The sequence below is a fragment of the Rhinoderma darwinii genome, chromosome 9, assembly GCF_050947455.1.
Source record: "Rhinoderma darwinii isolate aRhiDar2 chromosome 9, aRhiDar2.hap1, whole genome shotgun sequence".
Taxonomy (NCBI): Eukaryota; Metazoa; Chordata; class Amphibia; order Anura; family Rhinodermatidae; genus Rhinoderma; species Rhinoderma darwinii.
This window is the reverse complement of record NC_134695.1, coordinates 92,718,084-92,738,530: the sequence shown is the minus strand read 5'-3', so window position 1 is coordinate 92,738,530 and position 20,447 is coordinate 92,718,084. Positions and strand designations below refer to the sequence as shown.

The 20,447-nt window shown below is 41.4% G+C and overlaps 1 protein-coding gene across 8 annotated transcripts in view; it reads left to right on the top strand.

Annotated features, from left to right (window-relative positions):
* Positions 1-20,447, top strand: part of ZFHX3 (zinc finger homeobox 3) — a 718,852-nt gene that overhangs the window by 643,348 nt on the left and 55,057 nt on the right. The window lies entirely within an intron of this gene.

Sequence of the window (20,447 nt, the reverse complement as noted above, 5' to 3'; positions counted from 1 at the left end):
TCATATATACACTATGATCTTTTATATTCTTTGTAATTGCTTTGCTTGGATCATCTTGTGGAATTGATACAGTATAGTCATTTTGATATGGATAACTTTTTGGGTATTTTTTTTTCCTTCTTGTGCTTTGGCTATCGCTCAGTGTGGGGGTCTGGTGTAGTGTGTGCATATCCTATAGACAATATTGTAACGCCACATTATCCTTGTGCCACTTGTGTTCCCTCGATCGCCTCTTAAGATACGACACAATGTAGCAATATTTATAAATAACTTGTTTGTCCTTATATCTGAGGATTGTACAGTGACATCAGTGACTGGATGTCACCTTGTATACAGATAGAGGGAGAATCTGTCCTGTGTTACATGCAGTCACCCTAGGATCAGTATAGGGAGCCTGTGTGTGATGTACATAGTATGGGATGTCATTCTCTTTGTCATTCTGCACGACCCGTCTTGTTATGTTATATTGAATTATTTTCCTATTTTATTTTCTTGGAATATAACTTTTATTTTATTTTTCTTGCTGCATTGTATTGCTGGCTATTGGGAAAAACACAATGCAGAGATGATTTCCATAATCAATAAGTGTTTGTAGGAAATCCTTTTCCTTCATTTCCTGTACTTTTCAGCTGTGTGGACTGGGCAGTCGCCTTCCTTCTCTCGGTGCTGGGATTCATATGGTGCTTATGTCTCTTTACGGACGTCAGACTGTGAACATGGATTGCTGTTTGTTTGGACTATGGGGGATATTATATGATAGTGTACGCTCCCACCCGGAAAGTATGTGCACATTTATTCTTCATACCGCCTCTCAATTATAACACATATGTATAGATCTATACATATGTATATATTTTTTATGTTATCGATGCAGAAGACGGGGTAAGGGACACTGGGGCTATACAAAGTGTCATCTGTTATTTATTTATTTTTTGCTTCCCCTTGTGACGAGGTCACCTTTACATACTGCTGGTGTCAGAGGTTGACCTGTCCCTGCCATCAAAAGATCCTCAGAAATGGTTTGTTACTAAGCTTCTGTTAAAGGATGTAGGATGTGGACATTGACCAGCTGGATATATTTTTTTTTCATCCATCTCGGAGGTGAAAGGTACTGATGCTGAACATCCCTGGTCCCTCAGATGGGTCATTGAGACCCATTCCCTCCCACCCTCAGGACCATCTTGCTTTAATCTGTCAGTACAACATTGTATGTTGCTTGACTATACGTTCCAATACTTTCCTCTGTGTCTTTCATCGTCACATCCAGATGTGTTGGTTATTTTTTATTTTTTTTTACCAAATACATTTACATATGTCAATTTTACTTTGTGTTGATTGATAATGAATTTTGTTGATTTTTATTTTCATTTTCTATCTAAATATTTATATCTTTTGAAAAATATTTGGATATTCTTATGTTTGTTTAGAATGTAGTAAAGCTGTAGAGATTATTCCAAGCTTCATTCAATGTGGTTAGTCTGTATCTGTGGCTAGGCCTGTCAGCCTGTCAGCAAGCATTGAATATCTTCTTTTATTTTATTTATTATTTTTACTTTTTTTATTTCATTTTTCTTTGCCCCTTCATCCTATGGGAAGGTTGCCTAGGCTCGGTGATTGCTTCCTTAGGGTCACATCAAGTTCGAAACCGTGAAGAAAGGTGCAGGGAATCCTGGAATGAGAGAAAAGCTGCCCAACAAAACGGGGTCAGCTCGTATGCTAAGAGGCGACATTAACAAAAAGAGAAAAGAATGCCAACTGCTTTGGTTCAGTTTTGGTTTTTTAATCTTTCTGGCCCCTTCCTCCCTCCAGTTTTTTTTCTCTTCTTTTCTTTCTCCATTTTTCACTGTGTCCCTGTCTCTTGTGTTACAGATTGCGACCTGCCTGTGAAGTATTTGCTCTAAAGCTTAGCTAAAAACAAAACCAGCAAAAACCCTATTGAATTCAGGCAAATAAGGTTAGGTCTGCAGATCATATTACAAAGCAGTTTTGAATATACTGCCCATCGTACCGGACCAGTTATTCCTGTTGCTACAACTTGGAAGGAGAAAAAAAAAAAAAGACATTTAAATCGTAATTTGTTAGTACAAGAAATGGAAAGTATTTTAAGCTCTTTTTCTGCCTGTTGATAATTCAACATGAGCCCAACCCTTTTTTTTCTTTATATTTTTCTGGTTTCATTGCTTTTTCAGGTACGTCTTATAATGAATCTGAAATAAATTATAGTTAAGATTTTTTTTTTATTTAACTTTTTTTTTTTCTTATCCTATCCCTGTATTTTTAGCATCAGCTTTGTCTTTCTGTATGTTGGAAGGAAGTTGGCTATGATATTGTGGTTTTGCAGTTACACAATATGTTATCACTTTTGTAATCGCTAAATCATTGCCGTGGTTATGAATTTTCAGTTGTGGGGTATTACACGGTGTCAGATGCATGTGCTTCATACAATTCCTGTACCAATCCCCTGTTGCTCAACCACTTGGGTATTTAATGCCACAATCATGGCATGGCTTTGATTTGAAATTATGGGCTAGTGGCTTTGCTGTCATTTCTCTGCGGATGCAGTTAAGGCCTGGTCTGAGTTTTGTAGCAATCTGACCACCATTTTTATTATTGTTTATTTTGAGTGGTTGAATTTTGGGGCCTTCGCAATATGTTATTAATGCACTTATTTTCCCCTGACGTGTGCGTTTGCCTGAGATGGGTATGTCCCTTATATTTAACGTGGTGACAATTGTAATATTTTTTTTAAATGTCAGTGGCCCGACGTTGGCTTTCTTCGCCCATCTTCTTCTGTTTTCAAATTATTATGTAACAGAATCCAAAGCTGCATTAAAAATTCAGCATTACAGGCTGATTGTAATGCTGCCTCATTAGAAGCTCTGTCTGGCCCAGTATTAAGTCTAACACAAAGCAAGGGCTTTTAGATTTTAAACACCAATAAATATGAAGTATCTCAACATGAAAACTTGCCGAGACATTTGGCTCATGTCCTTTCTTCCCAAACCAGGATATTTTTTTTTATTGCTGTTTTTTTTATCACCTTTTATTTTTCATTTTCATGACCGTTTTTTCAAGACCATGTTCACCTTTCAACTCTATACGATAAGGTATCCTGTGCATTTCTAAGTGTTCGCTTTCTATGTATTTTGGTAAAGTTCAAGTTTTTTTTATTATCATTGTTTCAAAGAGATTTCAGGGTATTTTTTTCATTTGGCCCATCAGAGGCTACTTGTGTCGCTCCCCCCCCCCCTCTTTTCACTTTCCTTTAGTTCCTCATTTCATTTCGGAAAGGAAAAGAGGAGCGAGAGAGAGGAAAACATTGTGTAATGAATGTTCAATTCATTTGCAAATCCCGACTCTGATAGTCTCATGCTGAGAGAACCGAAAGTGGAGCCCCCCCCCCCTCCTCTCTACCATTTTGGGACTGTAAATTGTCCTGCGTTTTTTGAAACCTGTTATGTCCACTTTAATTTGTCACGCGTGTATGTTTTTTTTTATTATTATTTAGCAGCTGCTTTTTTTTTTTTTTTTGTCTCTTGTCTAAAATAAATCTGTTTCAAATTGTGTGGCCTATGCGCACGATATGACAATGCTTCGGTAAGCAGATTAAAGCATCCAGGAGACGGGGGTCCAGATCATTATTTATTTTTTTATTTTTTTCGTGTTCTCTGATTCCAGTAGCCAGCAATGGCTTAAAGTGCTTCTGTGTGTTGACACTTTGACTCGCTATGAAACCCTAGGGTAACCTCTTCGTGCCCCTCTGCTGCTGGCCTTTTGTTAAATGAGAATTGAGCTAAGGTGCTTTTCAGTGTGACTGCAGGGAATCAGGAGATCTATGTGTGCTCCCTGGCTTTAGAAATCCATCTGAGTTTTTTTCTGCGAAGAGGGGGGGGGGGGGGGTAGTGACACGACACAGCAAGGAAAACATTTATTTATATATTGTTGTTATTATTATTTATTGTTATTATTATTTTTTAATTATTAGAATTCTGTAGAAATTAATGGCAACATTTTAATGGAATTTTTCTTTTTGTCTGTGAATCCCCAAACCTCCTACCCCACCGTCCTCCGCCTTTTTATCCTTTTGCTTATGGTGGTTGATGATGAGTGCATCACTGCAGCGTCTAACATTGACTTTTAGAAGAAAAAATATATATCTATATATGTCGGATGGCAGAACACTGTCCTGACAGCATCCACCAGGTTCTAAGAAGGGTGTTTGTACATTTTTTTTTTTTTTCAGTCTCCCCTAGGGAGCTGTCATTTTTTTCCCCATCATAGCATATATCTAATACATGAGAGTACGGCGATGTGTGGAATATTTGTTTTTCTTTTGTTCTCATCTGGCCTGTTATGTCTCCAGCTGTGCTTCTTTTTTTTTTTTTTCTTTTTTTTTTCACCTAGGCTTTTTTTGTACGCACCTTATTTTTTATTTTTTTTTAACAAGCCCTGCATTCCTCCGTCTTTTCCATATCTAACCAGGAGCAGGTAGTAGACTGGTCCCCCAATGCCAGCCCCTCTCATGATTCATCATTATTTCTTCTCTTTTTATATTGAATATGTCCATCCTCTGCTTTACTGTGTAGTTGAGTTTACATTTATCTCTATATTTTTCTTTATATGTTTAACTCAAACTGTAGAAGAACGGCAATGGGTAGATTTTCTTTATTTATATTTTTTATGACAATGTTATGTAGAGTCATCAGGGATAGGAGAAATATAGATTTTGTTTTGCTTGTATGTTATTGTAGAGCCTGAGGGTGACTTTAGGGGTTGATTTTGATGGTGTTGGCGCTGGGTGTACCTTGCATCCTGGTCACTAAACCCTCAACTAATCAACCAATCTCAGAATGATATCCCCCCCCCTTTCCCTTTTAATCCCGCCTTCTTCATCTCTGAATATCCAGTTAGAAAAGCTGAGCATTGGTCTCCACAGCAACAGAGCCTGAACGACATTCATCAAGATATATATATATATATATATATATATATATATATATTATATATTAATGTACTCGGGGTATTGTTATGTATAAAAAGGGTGCCGTTACTTGTTCTTTACATTTCTACCTGTCTGCAATTAAATCCCCGTACCTGGTCTTACATCAGCCATATATTAGTCTTGACAAAAATGCTTTTGTATCAGTTACACTTTTGTAGCAGGATTACGGGCATCATTTCCGCAAACCTTGCAGGACTACGATTCAATCACGCAAGTAAACCTAGCCTTATCCGGGCCTGCTCATTTTGTAAGGGTAAATCTACTCCTTTTGCAGAAGGCCGTATCAAATTATACCAGTAGGACTGGTTTTTTTCCGCACAGTAGGTTTAATAAAATGATACTGCGCGTTGGATATCATTTAATTGTTGCTTTTATTCCATGTTCTATCTTGTGTAGAATCATGTTGAAAAGTTTAAAGGAGCGTTGAACCTAAAATCCACTATCTATAAACATGCAGCTTATATCGGATCGGCTAATATCGTTCACTAATGTGCGTGTCTCAAAACAGGAGATACGTAAGATAATGTAGGGACCATGGAGGAAGATATTTTTCAGGACTGCTTATCAGTTATCCACTTTGAAAACATTACATTGAAACTCGCTGCAACCTGCAATGACTACGTAGAGGGAAAAGTAGAATATGTTCAACACCTTATGAATGGGGGCACGATAGATGTTAGTGTTCCTTTAAGTGAAGACATTCATATACATTGCAATAGATAGACTGGAAGGCATGCTGCCCATTTTCTTTGCTGCTGCATTATTTTTGGTGAATTTCGGAACATATTTAAAAGCTCTCTCCGGAGCCTGAACCTCTGTGAGTCGATTTTCCAACGCCTCGGCTGGTCGTTACACGTCTTTTTATCTATGTCACAGGTATATAGGTTTATAGGACAGTGTCTTCCTTTTTGGCAGAGACAGATCTGATTTAGCATATTCAAGGTGGACCTTCTTGGAGCTATTGCCAACGGTGCCCCAATTGCACATGAACCAGCATTAGGTGGCACTGTCTTAGTGTCTTGCATAAAAAAAAAGATAGAGTAATTGGTCAGAGCTGTAATGCGGTGATCATGGTGTTCGGTCTTCTGACTGTGATTTACGTCCTGAGCAGGTGTTTATCATGTAACCTCTGGATTTAGAACATCCTAATTCTTCTACGAGCGTGAGAGCATTGTGTAAGGATTTTTTTTACATTTATTTTTGTATGGCCTATTATTACCGACACCTCCTCTTTGCAGCTGGAAGTGTTTAGAAAAATGCAATACATGGATATTGAACATTGCTGAACAGTAACGGGACAATGTGTAGAAGATGGGAGGCCACAAGAGTGACTTCATATTGATAGTAGGTGCTAGATTATGGCTTTTTAATACGTCAGGGTTTCACTATATACCGGTGTAATCGGTAACCATTATGTATCCCAGGACTGTAAATTATAAGCATGGTCGAAGTCACAGAGCAAATGTGTGACCATATAAATGTGCAAGGCTGGAGGCAACTGCTTATTACCATTAATAATTTTCCAGTTCGTGGTGCACTGTCTCTTAATAAAATTTTTCATAGTGAGTGCTGAGATGATGTCATCATAAGTCTTCTATAATAATCAATGATGTCAGTATTTTAAGGCCCTGTTGACATCACGTTTGTCATATACGTTTAGCTTGTCCAACATGTCCATAGGGTTACATTAGTCCGACGGAGGCCAAAAGAGTGTCCTCTTGATCTACATCCGGCCAGAATATACGTCAGCATGCCGCAAAAAAAATAATTGTATGGAATAGTGTAGTAGACTACGCTATTCCATATAATGGTATCCATTAAAAAAAAGTGTCATGCTGTATTTGTTTTTTAACAATAGGATCCTATGGGTGACAAAGGCCACTGTATGGCATATTTAACGTATATGTCAGGAGCTTTTTCCGGCGTATACGTTTAACGGAGGCGATAAACGTGATTTTTACAGGGCCAGCTCTCCAGCTGTTGTGAAACGACAGCGCCCAGTATGCCCTGGCAACTACAGTCTGCATTGAGGTAGTCACCATACTGGAACACTGTATTGCTGCTCTGTCACTTTAAGAGATCCTAGGTAAAAAAAGGCAGCCATGTGCTCATTAGGAATATGGCATTTTGCATCTGAAGCTCAGTCTTCAGACTCCCTTGTGCCAGCACTGGAATGTCTCCACTGTCCCCACTATATCTCAGTGATCTGTCATTAATCTACATCTAGATATCAGCGAGTTGCTATTGAGATGACTGCTTGTTTGAGTGGGACTGCTGTTCATCCTGCCTGCCAGCTGCATGGTCCAGACCTGCACTTCCTTATCTGATGATGGCACAGTCCCAACTACCCCCTCGCCCCTCCCAACCCTCCTGTGATCTTGGTGTCCTCTAAATATTTCTTGTCTTTACTGGCACTGTGCCCCTCCCACCTTTACACAGAATCATGCGTACCCTTTGTCTCTTGCGGCACCGGTGGGTATGTGTGCACATTTGGCAGGTTGGTGTTTGTGCAGACGTTCATTCCTATAAATACTTTACTCTAAAACCGACCATTCACAGTACAATATTTAAGAAAGAAATGACGCAACAGAGACAATTCTTATTACTTTGTTGGGTTGAGGTATTGATGGTTAACAATAACAAATAGTATTATTAGCAGCAACTATGCTCATGTATGATCAGCTTAAAGAGGATCTGTCACCTCTCCTGACATGTTTATTTTAGTAAATACTTGTAGTCCCCGTGAAAGAACAATTCTGGAACATATTTTCTTAGAACTCTGTGCCATTCCTCTGTTATTCCTCCTAGAAATGTATGAATAAATTGACAACTGGGTGTTACCATTCCCTTTGTCAAAGGGGCGTGTCCCTACACAATCTGAGACTGTCAGCACTGATTGGACATTGCCAGACTGTGCAGGGACACACCCCTAACTGCTTACACCCCGTTATCAATTCATTCATACATTTCTAGGAGGAATAACAGAGGAATAGCACAGCCTAGAGTTCGAAGAAAAGATGTCTAGAATTGTTTCAGTTGGAATACAGTTATTTACCTTTTCCACAGACATGTCAGGAGGGGTGACAGGTCCTCTTTAACTGATAGTAATAATGGTCCTAATCCAACCTGATCGTCATGATCATTATAAAGTGGCAAGTAACTGGCGATTTTAAGGGGAACTCGAGTACAGGGAATAGGAGGGCCGTGATGGGAATCATTTATCCTATTCCCATCCATGCAAAACAACCCTTAGACCTCAATCATGCAGCTGTATTACAGATCTACATTGTACGGATCCCTAATATGGGGCCCATAGCTCACTCCTCCGTGTTATTCCGATTTGTAATTGTGGCATGCTCCATCACATGCTTATAAGGAAGAATATAGTAAACTAAGGCACCATATGGTGGCGCACAGAGTGCCTACGGGTCCTTGATATGAATTGTAGGGGCTCCATATGCCATTGTACAGGGCCCATGCAAACAGTAATAATTATATGGGCACCTACCTGATTAGAAATAGAAAGTTGCCACATATAAACCCAAACAAAGTTATAAAACATAACAGGCTGGAAATAAATTCATGACCAATGAGACAAGTATTCTGCATGGAGGATTCAGGACATGAGTTGTATTTTTCTTGGTCTTCCCCAGTGTTTATAAACCAGTGGCCCCATACTAGAATAATAAAGGTGGCCGTACACCTCCAATAGCTTATTCGCCGAAAGCTATCCTCCCATGCTCAAGACGGGAAGAGGGGAATCGGCCTCTGTCCGACACCACCCTATTTCCCCACCAACATCTGCCGAACATCTAATATACATTAGACGGTTGGCCATTCCCGCCAGAATCTGCAATTTCAGCCAACGTTAGTCTAATGTGTATGGCCACTTTAAGGATCACTTGTAGTGTGAGGGCTTTGCTCCGCTCTCTGCACAGTCATAGAGATTATTAGAGATGTCCACAGATTTCAGAGAACAACCTTGTAGGCCTCGCAGACCTGTCCTTCTGCATTCTTCTCTAATTTTCCTTTTATGAACATAAAACTTTTTTTCTTTTAACTCTTTTTTCTTGTAGTAACAGGATTATGGGTAATCATAGAGGCCATGGGGGAGTGGGGTTGTCGGAATACATTCTGATTTTGCATGACATCAGATCTTTTCCACCCTGCGGGTGTCTTACCCTTATACTTTCCCCTGTCACCCTACACCCGTAGTGCACATGGTCGTCTTTCACTTCACTGCTCTGTGGCTGGGGGCATACATGAAGTTAGTATAATAACTATTCTCTGAGTGAGTGAGGAGACGCTTATGAGTTAATCCCACTAAAGTAAGAACGCACATTATCACAAGGCAGCTGTTTTTCATCCCTATGTTCTATAATGATAAATGCAGCCAAGAAAATGTAGATTAAGTGGTGTCAATTCCTCATCACGTGCCGTTAGTTGGCTTCATCGGGCTGCAGGTTGTATATTTTGTCCTGTAATAAAGTAACAAAGGCCTAAAAGTAAGCAAAATCCCATTATATATCCATATAGGAGATGGCTATATTCTGATGTTTGCATTACATAGGCACAGGCCTCTATCATCGTCTCAGGCCCAAGTTTTTGGCTGCACGTCCTTTTTGGGTCATTTTGCTTTAGGTTTTGATGTATGATCTCAGGCTGACAAGCAGCATAGTTACTGCTGAGTCGTCGTCGTCCCCCGTCCCCATAGTGACAGAAATGCATCCTCTAGAGGTGCATTCGGTGGTTGCGAGGGGGAACTTTTTTGTCTTCTGGTTGCCCCTTGCAGAGTAAAGTCATATTTCAGCTTCCTGAGTTTCTCTAAACTTTCTTCTCTCCCCATATGTGCCTCCTGTTTTGTTCCAGAATTCTCCCCTGTATTTTAGGATGTGTACAGACAATGAAAGTCCCCACTGGCCTGACCATTGCAGACTACCAGTTCCAAAGTAGAAACAACAGAAGACCTTGTTCTAATTTCGAACTTTTTTTTTTTTCGTTCTAAATTGAGACGTATTTATTCCCACATCACTTGCACTTGGCTTGTTCACCTCAAGTCGTATCTATTTGCACCCCGGAGATGTGTTTGTTGGCCTTAGGCTAACTATCTTCCTTGTGTAACACCCGTCCCCAGGGCACTTGGTGCTAATCAGGGTATTTGCTTTGATTTGTTTACGAGGGTGTTAAATAATTGTAAACAGCCCCAGTTTCCCTCCCTGTGCCATCAAACTCCATCAATTAATCTGTTTGAATGTGAAAGGGGATTGCAGATTCCCTGTGGGGTTAATGTTTATCCACGCTTCCTCTATACAACATTAACAAGGAGGTCTCTAAGCTGCCAGGGGGAGGATTAGTGACCTCATACCGGTGGAATGGTGCTCCCCCCAGAGAGTACAGTGTGGGTTTCAGGGGGATTTGCCTTTATCAGCTTCCAGGTAGATGCTGCATGTCACCTCTGGAGATTGAGCAGAAGTGATCTGAACAGCTCCTAGTGGAGGAATTTAATTTGTGGTGGGGGGATCAGAAGGGGAAGTGCACTGTAGGCAGAAACAATGTGATATGTACGGATAGATATGCAAGCGTGCTACAGTCACATGACTCAGGAGACTCCTCTTTCTGTCTGAATACAATTCTGTGCATGGGGTGTGGACAAAATATAGGCACATTAATACTACAGTCAGGCTGAGCTTGGGCTCAAGGTGAGCATTGTATTGATCCTAAGAAATTAAGCTGACCATGCAGTCTTTATACCGACAAAGATTCATTTATATGATTTAACATTTACATTTCCCTAGACGTTGATCATTTTAAGAAATACAAGTTTTTAAGTATGTTGGAGCCAGTCAGTCAGGGCCAATCCTTTTGTCACCATGGAGGCACCTATTGCCCCTCCAATCGCTAATTGTTAGTGCCACACTGTGCCCCCTGAAGATAGTACCACACTGCCCCCTGTTCTTAGCCTCACACTGCCCCCTGTGCATAGTTCCCTACCCACAACTCCACGTTCCCTCGCCGTGCTCTCCTTTAGCAATGCGGGTTTGGTCTCTTCTAACCAGGCCTGCTTTAGCAGAGCGACGCAGCCGGCGTGATGACGTCACCGTGTCGCCTGCATCACAAAAAAGTTTTGAACGGCGGGAAGGGAACCAATGGTTCCTTTGCCTTGCCAGTTGCCAGTGCTGTCAATTGTATCCTTGTCCTAAGGGCGCAGATACAGTTGAATCCCCTTGTGACAGATCAGTTTTTAACGGCCGTCAAATGGATTGATTTATCAAAAACGGTTGTTAAAAACAGATCCATTGACTTCTATGGGGGCTGTTGGGCCGTGAAAACTGACCAAAAAAAAGGTCAGTGTGAACACACCCATAGAACCTCAGTGTATTTAATTTAGCCGTGTGGTGGACACTATAATAACAGCTGTCTCATGGCCTTTTTTAACTGTTGTGTGAATATAGCCTAAGTGTTACGCCAAATTATTCTAGAGTCCTATCTATCTATCTATCTATCTATCTATCTATCTATCTATCTATCTAATCGATCGGTCGTTGGTATCAGCACATCACGCAGGCCTTTTGCAACATTGACATCTTGCCCGCTACCACTATAGTTGCATATATAGAGATCACCTCCCCAACACCCGTTTCTTATGTAGTCGCCGAATTAAAATTGATCCATGCGTACCAATTGTTACTTTTGTCAAGCTGTGTAAGTAGAGAGCCCACTAGCATCAAATAATGCGGTGAAAGAGATGTGGGGGCTAATTAGCACGCACCTCCTCATTAGAGCATTATTGTTTTTGTCTGGCAGTGTGTAAGTACTGGATACTTGTCTCAATGAAATGCAAAACAGCAATTAAGCCCAGACCTGTAGATATGATGTAGGGATTCAGATGCCAGGGTGGCAGAGAGCTGTCTGCTTGAGTGGGACATTGCTATTCTATCCCGTCATGCCATTGTTCTGTATTTACTGGCTTGTTGTCGTATTTTATTGTGTTTTTGTGTTTTTTTATTTATATTTCTTCGTTTCCAGTTGCCATCAAACATCCTAATGCATGATACGTCCCAAACGCTTCATTGTACGGCTCTCACTTGCAAGCCTAAAATGGAACAAATGTGGAAAGTGTATTTCATAATCTGCCTCTCTCCTTCCAAGCCATTATTTCCACACAGGCAGGGCCGCTCGTTCTCCATTTATTTATTACATTTAAGCCATATCTGATGATTTCTGATAAATTGATAAGAGGAATTGTGTGAGTCAATAGAGATGTAGACAGTTTGCCAATAGAGCCCTAGAGTTATTGATTGAGCAGTAAATTAAAGTCTTACTTAGAAGCTGCCGATATTTCTAATCTCTTCCCTCACCAATTACAGGCTTGCGGCTACCTCTAGCCTGGGGCTACAGAACACAACAGGACAGAGATGAGTGACGAGGGACATGTTTTAGGCCTTTTCTTACTTTAGCGGCCTTAAGCCTCCATCTTATTTTTTATTTTTTTAAGTTTGGCGTCCGAAACGGCCGCTCTGAAATTTCCAAGTGGAACAAGAGGATAAGTTATCTGACATGGGATGAAGTGATGGGCTCTCAAGTGATCATTTGGCTGATAAGCCTCTTTTAAGTCTCTTTTAGGATTGAGAATCAGCAGTCGGCTTTCAGGGGAGTAAAAAAAAAAAAATCTCTTGGTAAATGCTGTGTTCTTTCTAATACCCCAGAGCGAAAATCAATGGGAGGTATAATTCCAACACTTGTCCTACAGCGCCTTTCATGTATTCTGCCTGATCCCTCCCTGAGTACCTGCTCCTGGCTGCGTCCCACTGGCATCTACACAAGGGGCCCAGGTTGTTCGCTCAGAACACTTGGAACCCCCGATGGATGTTGTTTTTTTTTTTCACCTTCTAGGACATTTAAATCAAGACTAAAAAGTTTTATTCCTAACGTATTAACTTAAATATTCTATTGGCTCTTCCCTATGGACAGAGAACAGCCATGACTATTGTCGAAATACTTTGATGACCTTGCACCGGCCACTTTCTTTGCACATCGGCTGTGAAATATGGTTTCTACACCCGCACGGTACAAGGATGGCTAGCTGAGGAATGTATGTGTGTGGCTAGGCAGTGTATTAAACAAGACTTGAGTGCAGGAGGCTAGTATATCAGAAGCAGAGATAAGCTGAGCTCCCTGATTGTGGATCAATAAAGGTTAGTGACATCATATCTCAAAGTGAGAGAGCCTTCTTAATGCAGCTCTATTTATCAGATGGGGCTAGAAGCCAGTAACCCTTTCTCACCTGTCATGCTGCTGTATATATTTTTTTCTTTCCTCCCTGATCTTCTAGAGAAGAGAGATGACACATACAAAAAAAAAAAAAAAAAAGACTGCAGTACATTTCGGAGCAGTTACTAAGCAAATCTGCAGAGTACAGTCATCCTCCCGGCTTCCTCTGGCTCTGTTCTGTTGTAATGTGTGTGTATGTATATTGTTGTGTGGGTTGGTGCAGAATGTTTGTTCATACAGGCTCGCTGAAGTATCTGTCTAGGAAATGACTTGGGAGCTCTCCAGAAAAGCCTCACTTCCTGACACAGTGATGACTCGACAGCCAAGTTCGTGTCCTTTAGGAGAGGGAGTGACTACACGGGCAGATGTGAATCAGTAAGTGTAAAGCGTGGCTTATAGAACAGGTTTGGGCAGGTAGGAGAGGGGTGTGAGCAATGAGCGCGCACTCCGGAACACAAAAACCAACAAGGCCTGCCACAGACCTCTGTGTGCTCTTCGTCTTCCACTGCCCTAATGGCCTTAGTTGGCCTTCTATTGTGTTTACTAAGAAGCCCATTGGGGTCCAGAACTCCACATCCATTGTGTATTTGGCTCAGGGCCTGTCGGTGACGTAGCCCGGATTATAGACAGACTTGGCAAGCAGCAGAGAGCCCGGGGCTAGCACAAAAACGGGCACCATGCCACTAATGTTCAACTTTCTTTTACCTGCAGCTGCTTTCTACTGACATCCGTTACCTGTGCAAAAAGTGGCTTTGCAGGGTGTACCTGTTTGATCAGTATAGGAAGCTGTAATCGCTTCTTGATTTTGCACCAGTTCTTTTTTTTTTTTGTAAATTCTTTCTTTATTTGCTTTTTCAAACAAGGAACATATCAAGCAAGGGAACAAAAAAGAAAAACCGGGGGAAGGGACAAGGGCACATAGGCCCAAGATTTTGCATCAATTTACAAAATCATATGCGACATTAGGGACAGAGGAGGGGTAAGGACAGGGGAATTTTGCACCAGTTCTTGATTAAACTCGCCATACATTAATTATAATAATCTGCTGAAAAATATGGCAAAAGAGTACATTTTCTGTAGGTATTTGCTTTATTATCAAGTTTAGGGGTAACAACTGTTTGCATCACAACTGGTGCTTGAAACTGCTGGGAGCCAATGCAAAGGCTAGACCTTCGCAGTTCGGGATTTTTTATTTAGGGTGAGAACACACGGAGCGTCATCCGCACACAAACAAAACCAAACCCACATGTGACGAATGGCTGCACGATTTTTTAGGAGAAACTGGTATTACTGGCAAAATCATACGGCCATTTGTCACCGCAAGTGGGTGTCATTTTGGCCGTGTCCGGTTGCGGCTTTGTGTGTTCTCACTTATACCATAAAAATTAACTAGTGGTAGGATATTCCATAATATAATGCATTGGCATTGAACCTTATTCAAGGAGTAGAGACACAAATATGGCACAATTTTTTCAAAAAGCATATAAGTATAATAATATAATATAGTTCACACGACCGCTTTGACCTGAATAGATGTTTACATTGATGTTATGCTCCGTCATATCTGTCATTTTCGTATGTACACTATTGGATATAAGTAACTGAACCGACACCAGAATATGTTGTTTTTCTTATGTATTATATTTTATGTACGTTTGTACTTTTCTTTAATAAAACAATCTAAAAGATAATAGTTCCTCTGACAACTATTGATAGTGCACGGCCGCTTTTAGCGTGTGATCTTTCCCTATTATATAAGGGAATATTCAGGATTGTGTAGGAAATGTCCCTGTATGTACGTCCGGATCTGATAGAGGCATATAGTATGTTTCTCTATTTCGTTCAAACTTTATCTTACAATTATTTAAACATTTGATGCGGTCTATAGAAGACATTGTAGAAAACTGTTGTCATTGAAGAGCTGGCTTTTTTTATGCAACCATAAATCTGCATGTTCAGTGTTTCTGCAAGACGTTTTTCTGCCCTTTTGTGAGACGTTTTCGGCCTCTGTGTAATGACTGACCCGAGCCATGTGGATGAGGCAGACATTGGGGGTGCTGTAACCTGATCTTGTTTATAAGGGAGTGGTGGGAGGGGGGAGACAGAGACTTGGCAAGGCCCTATTGCTAGGTCAGGAGGAGGGTCTCCCAGCTGTGCACTGCCCTGAGGTTTAGGGCATCTTACCTACGGATTATAATATTAATTACTGTCCAGACAAAGAAGGATTTAGTGAAACTGCTCTGGTCCTTTCCTAGGGAGAAGTGGCCTTCATGCATTTTTCAGCCTGAGTGCTGCAGATCCTGGGTTCTCTCTCCTGGGAGATGAGAACAAAGAAATAGTACTTAATGTTAACCCTTTCAGCTACTGGCTGGTCTGCAGCGGATATATGTATATATAACTGTACAGCACTGACCAGCAGGACAGAGTGTTATACAGTGAAACCTCTGAACCGACCACCCAAACTAGCACAGAAAAATGTTTTGTTTTGGTTTTTTATGGTGGTGGTCCTCTAAAAAAAAACAAGAAAAAACGACAGAATTCAGGTAAAAAGTGTGTAGTGCAGTCAGCAAATGTGAAGCATGCAAAAAAACGTATTCTCAATTCCCAGCATGGCTCCGCTTTCATTCCTAGTCTCCAGCATTACTCCCATCTCATTTCCGGTCCCCTGCATGGCTCCCCTCTAAATCTTGTTCCCCAGCATGGTTCCCTCTTGGTCTCCAGTTTGCTGCCTCTCTCATTACTGCTCCCCATTAGGGGTTCCCCCTCTCATTCTTATATAGTAGAGTACTCCAGCATAGCTCCCCTCATTCTTAGACCCCAGTCAAGCTGCACACTCCATATCCCCCTCACAACTAACCGTGACACCCCCGTGGCAGTCTGCACGCACGGTCTGCAATACCGCGTGCTGAATCCTCCCCTTCTCTGACATCCTCCCTCTTCCTCACTACTTTGTGCCTGAAATGCTCCTTCTCTCGCTGTCTCTGTCCCAATGCTGCGGCGCGGTGCTGGGAGATTTGTTTGTCTTGTGCCAAGCAAGACTCCTCCTCCTGCTCTCTGGTCCGGTGATGAGGTGTGGCGCGCACCCGCATCCAGATAATTTACAGCGCATATCCCATTTGTGGTCTTTTCAAAAGGGGTTCTCAATGAAAAATGTGCTTTAAAAAGTGATATTTTCCTTCTTATTAGGGTGTAGTCTACTTACAGAGGGATAGCTTCCATAGACTATAATGATTGGGAAAATCGGTCACAGAAAAATTTGGTCTAGATGGGGGGAAGTCTTCTCAAAGGGGTGAGGTTTTCTGGGGAGATTTGATTGTATACAGAAGCTTCTCAGCTCTAACAACATCTATAAAGATTTTCCGCTTCTGAAAAACCTCTCCCATGAAACGACTTCCATCACCTTTTGGTTTTTAGAAGTTTGTGAATGCCGGATATCTACTGCCATGTCCTGCTGCTCACTCTGAGGTCAACATCAGGATAAGGTCCTGATTGAGGCAGAGCATAGCTGTGGTTGCCACTGGACAAACTACAAATGTTTTTGGGTGGCCATCTGCAAGTTTTGTGACTTAAGGCCCTTTTACACCTGCCGATATTCGGCCGGTGCAACGAGCGCCGATCAATGAGACATCATTGATCGGCGCTCGTTTGCTCCTGTCACACGGAGCTATGTATGGGGACGAGCGGTCGTTACCCCGATCGCTCGTCCCCATACATTATCATCATGTCGGCAGCTCGTCTCCCTGTTTAGAGATGTGCTGCCGACAACGATAATATTTACTAAAATGATACGATCAGCAGATGATCGAGCGTTTGGTCGTTCATCTGCTGATCGCTGAACTGTTTACCCAGGGCAATTATTGGGAGCGAGCGTTCTATGAATGCTTGTCTGGCCGATAATTGCCCAGTGTAAAAGGGCCTTTAGTTGCGCTGTGTTAATGGAGGAGATTCATTACATAGTACATAATTTTGTACAGCAAGTTGGAGCCCCTGATGAGCTACCTCTTCTACCGTCACTCAGATGAGAAATAGTTCTAGCTAATCCGGTCATTGTAGGTTGTGTTAAAGCCTATTTTGGCAGTCCATAGCTGTTCTCATACATGGCAGGGTAAGAACTGTCTATGGCCATCCTCCAGCCATCTTTTCGATCATGGATTATAATGATCCCCTTTAGTTGGGAAAGATTATCTACAACATGGCACAGGGTACTTTTCTAATTCTATTCTGTAGCTATCAGCCCCAATACTAGATAGATCAATTGATAGAGAACTAGGCTGAAGGGGACCAATGGTGCTGACCCTAAAGACGTAGCACATGGCGGCAGAACAATGTTTGTGGTTTTGCTGAACACTACATTCTTCTATTGGCTATCATTTTCAGCAGAAAACAAACTAAGATAATTTCCTCCTAGCACATGACGGCTTAATAAACCAGATCTATGTGTTGTAAAGCAGGTGCAGGTTGTTTACGTTTGGAACAAACTCCTCAAACCGCCTGTCACCTTTTTTTTTGCATCTTTTTTCCTATGAGCAATGAAACAGCACTGCCTGATTCTTAAAGTGTTGGCTTCTAACTTCAAAGGTCTTGGGTTTGACCACAAGGATTGTCTGCTCCCGAGGTGGAGCCCTTCCTGTTGGGGTAGCGTGCAGCAAGATTCCTGCAGCTGGGTGCTGGTTGTATTTTGCCTGGGGTGTCCTTCTCCCTCCCTCTCCTTTCTCTCTTTCTCGGGAATCTGCATTTAACTTGATAATTTACTTTGAAGTTGTCGAGAGTGAGCGGTAAGAGGGGTAGAGCCGAAGCCGCTGGCGTTTCCTTCATTGTGGGCAGGCAGTGATGTGCCCCAGCTGAGCGAGCAGAGCCTGCGCCAAGTCCTAATTAAACCTAATCACATTGACAATGATACAAACAGGTGTTACCAAGGAAAATAAACCGTGTCAAAACACCAGCACCCCTCCCCTCAGCCTGCAGGTGTGTTCTCGGCTTACAATGCAGCCCCAGATACTGTCCCTCGGTGCCCATGGTAAGATGGTACCCGACATTCCTGCTACTATCTGTCTGCTAGGCCAAGGGTCTTTTTTCTTACTTTTTTTTTTCTTTTAAGGGTCTCTGCAATTATCCTAATAAACAGTTTTATCATCTTCCCAGCAATCAATATTGTGGCTGAGGCTGGTGTATTATCTCAGTGGTATTGATTACCTTTAACAGCTCCACTGTGGGCCATGTTTAGCTAACCCCTTCAGCACACTTCTTCATGTCACACCTTGTATGTGTCCTACAACCTGACAATGAACCACGTCTAATGTTACCAGTTGATGGAGAGTTGGCATCGTGAATAGTGTTGCATGTCCTGTTAAGTTCATTTATAAAAATAAAAAGCTGCTTTAGATGACACGTGGGTCCTGATTGGAGGCAGAACTACAAGTTCCAGCATTCATTCATCAGGCCGAGGACTGAGCTGGAGAACCATGGACTCTATAATTCCTGTTCCCATGTTTGCTATAATCCTGAGTGTCTTTATAGTCATTTCTGCTCAGTACATAATAAAGCTGCCGTTTCAGGTCTTACTGTCCTCTCCAGCGCTGCCATATACATCACCTCCAGGAACATCAATGCTATCTAATGGACTTAAAAATACTCTGCTGAACTGCCAGCTTGCAGATCTCTCCGATAACTTAGGAGTACTTCTGGTAAAAGACTCGAGTGAGCACACAGGATCCACTCATACTCACCCACATCTCATCACCCTCCCTGTAGGAGAGAGAGGATGGGAAACCAGGTGCTTGAGTCTAATGGAATTTCCCATCACTTACTGCCCTGCTGATTTCTGATCAATGAAAATGAATTTGTTAGCTCATTGCAGCCTGGTCAGACTTCTGCTGCCTGCAAGCGTGTCAGTTCCGGTAAAACCTGCTTATCAGCAGCACGAGTGGATAAAATGAAATAAAAGAGCAAGCTTGAAATTATCAGTGGCCGTCAATGCGCTTAACCCATCCAACCCTGGCGAGTACAGTCCAAGTAGCTTCTTTGTCCTTTTGTTTTTTTCATGATCACGTAGATAGTCCATTTTGGTTGTTTTATGTCAGTTTTTGGTCAGTTTATAGCATCATTGGTCTGTAGGCTTTGCTGAAGTCAAAACATTACTGATCTTGTTTTTGGGAAGGGATGTGGATTCAATTCTTGAGATCTTATGAAATACAAATACTGCAGACAAAAGAAGCTGAATCCTTTTCTTGCTTCAACTTGCGCTCTTATCTGTACTTAAAGTGCACCTGTCATCTGCTGAAGGAGAGGCAGATTTGTGGCCTAAACTCATTTTAATGAGGAATAAGTCTATTGATATAAGTGAGGCGACTGTTTTTAGGGTCCGTTCATGAAACATAGTTTTTCCTAGGCATTAACGTTGCCCATAGCAAAAAATCTATTTACTATGGAAAAATCTGATATTTTGTCAATGGTTACAGCCAATATACAGCTTTTGATTGGATGGCCATTCTTTATAATAGACAATCCGTTTTATGTGTAAATAGCTGCAATGCATTCATCCTATTCTCATCCCCATATGCTGACGAATCTATCAACTTGTTTCCCTTACTAGCTTATTATTTCCTGATGTAAGATTTAATATTTTATTTTTTTTTGGGGGGGGGGGGTGCTCTAGACACTAGCACTAACTGGATGTCTGATTTTCGATCTGCACATTGTTCACATGTCCTTAAGGCCGGACTCTGGTGTTGAGTGGCATAACTAATCTGTCAAGTAGGTCGTCTTTTTAAACATCCCTTATAACTGCAAGAAAAACGATGTGCACTTCCATATGTCAGTGCAGAAAAGGGGTTAAAAAATAAACTTGGTCTATCCAGGAAGTTTTCTTGTAGCGTCTCCAAATGCCTATTAGAAAATAAATCCTTGATATTTTGCAACATTGTATTTACATTTTTATATGACGGAGTAAATGTTATTTTTCCAATGATCATGGATTTCAAGCTTGGTCTTCTGTAGTTTGAGATAAGTATGATGGCCATTAGAAATTGTGCTCCCTTCCCCCATACTCACAGATTTAGTTGAAATAAAATATTCAGAAGGGTAATAGTAAGAGAAACGGTAACTTCTGGATTTTGTTGTCCTTTATCAAAAGTCTTTTAAAGTTCCATGCTAAAAGTTTGTCCGGTATACGGCG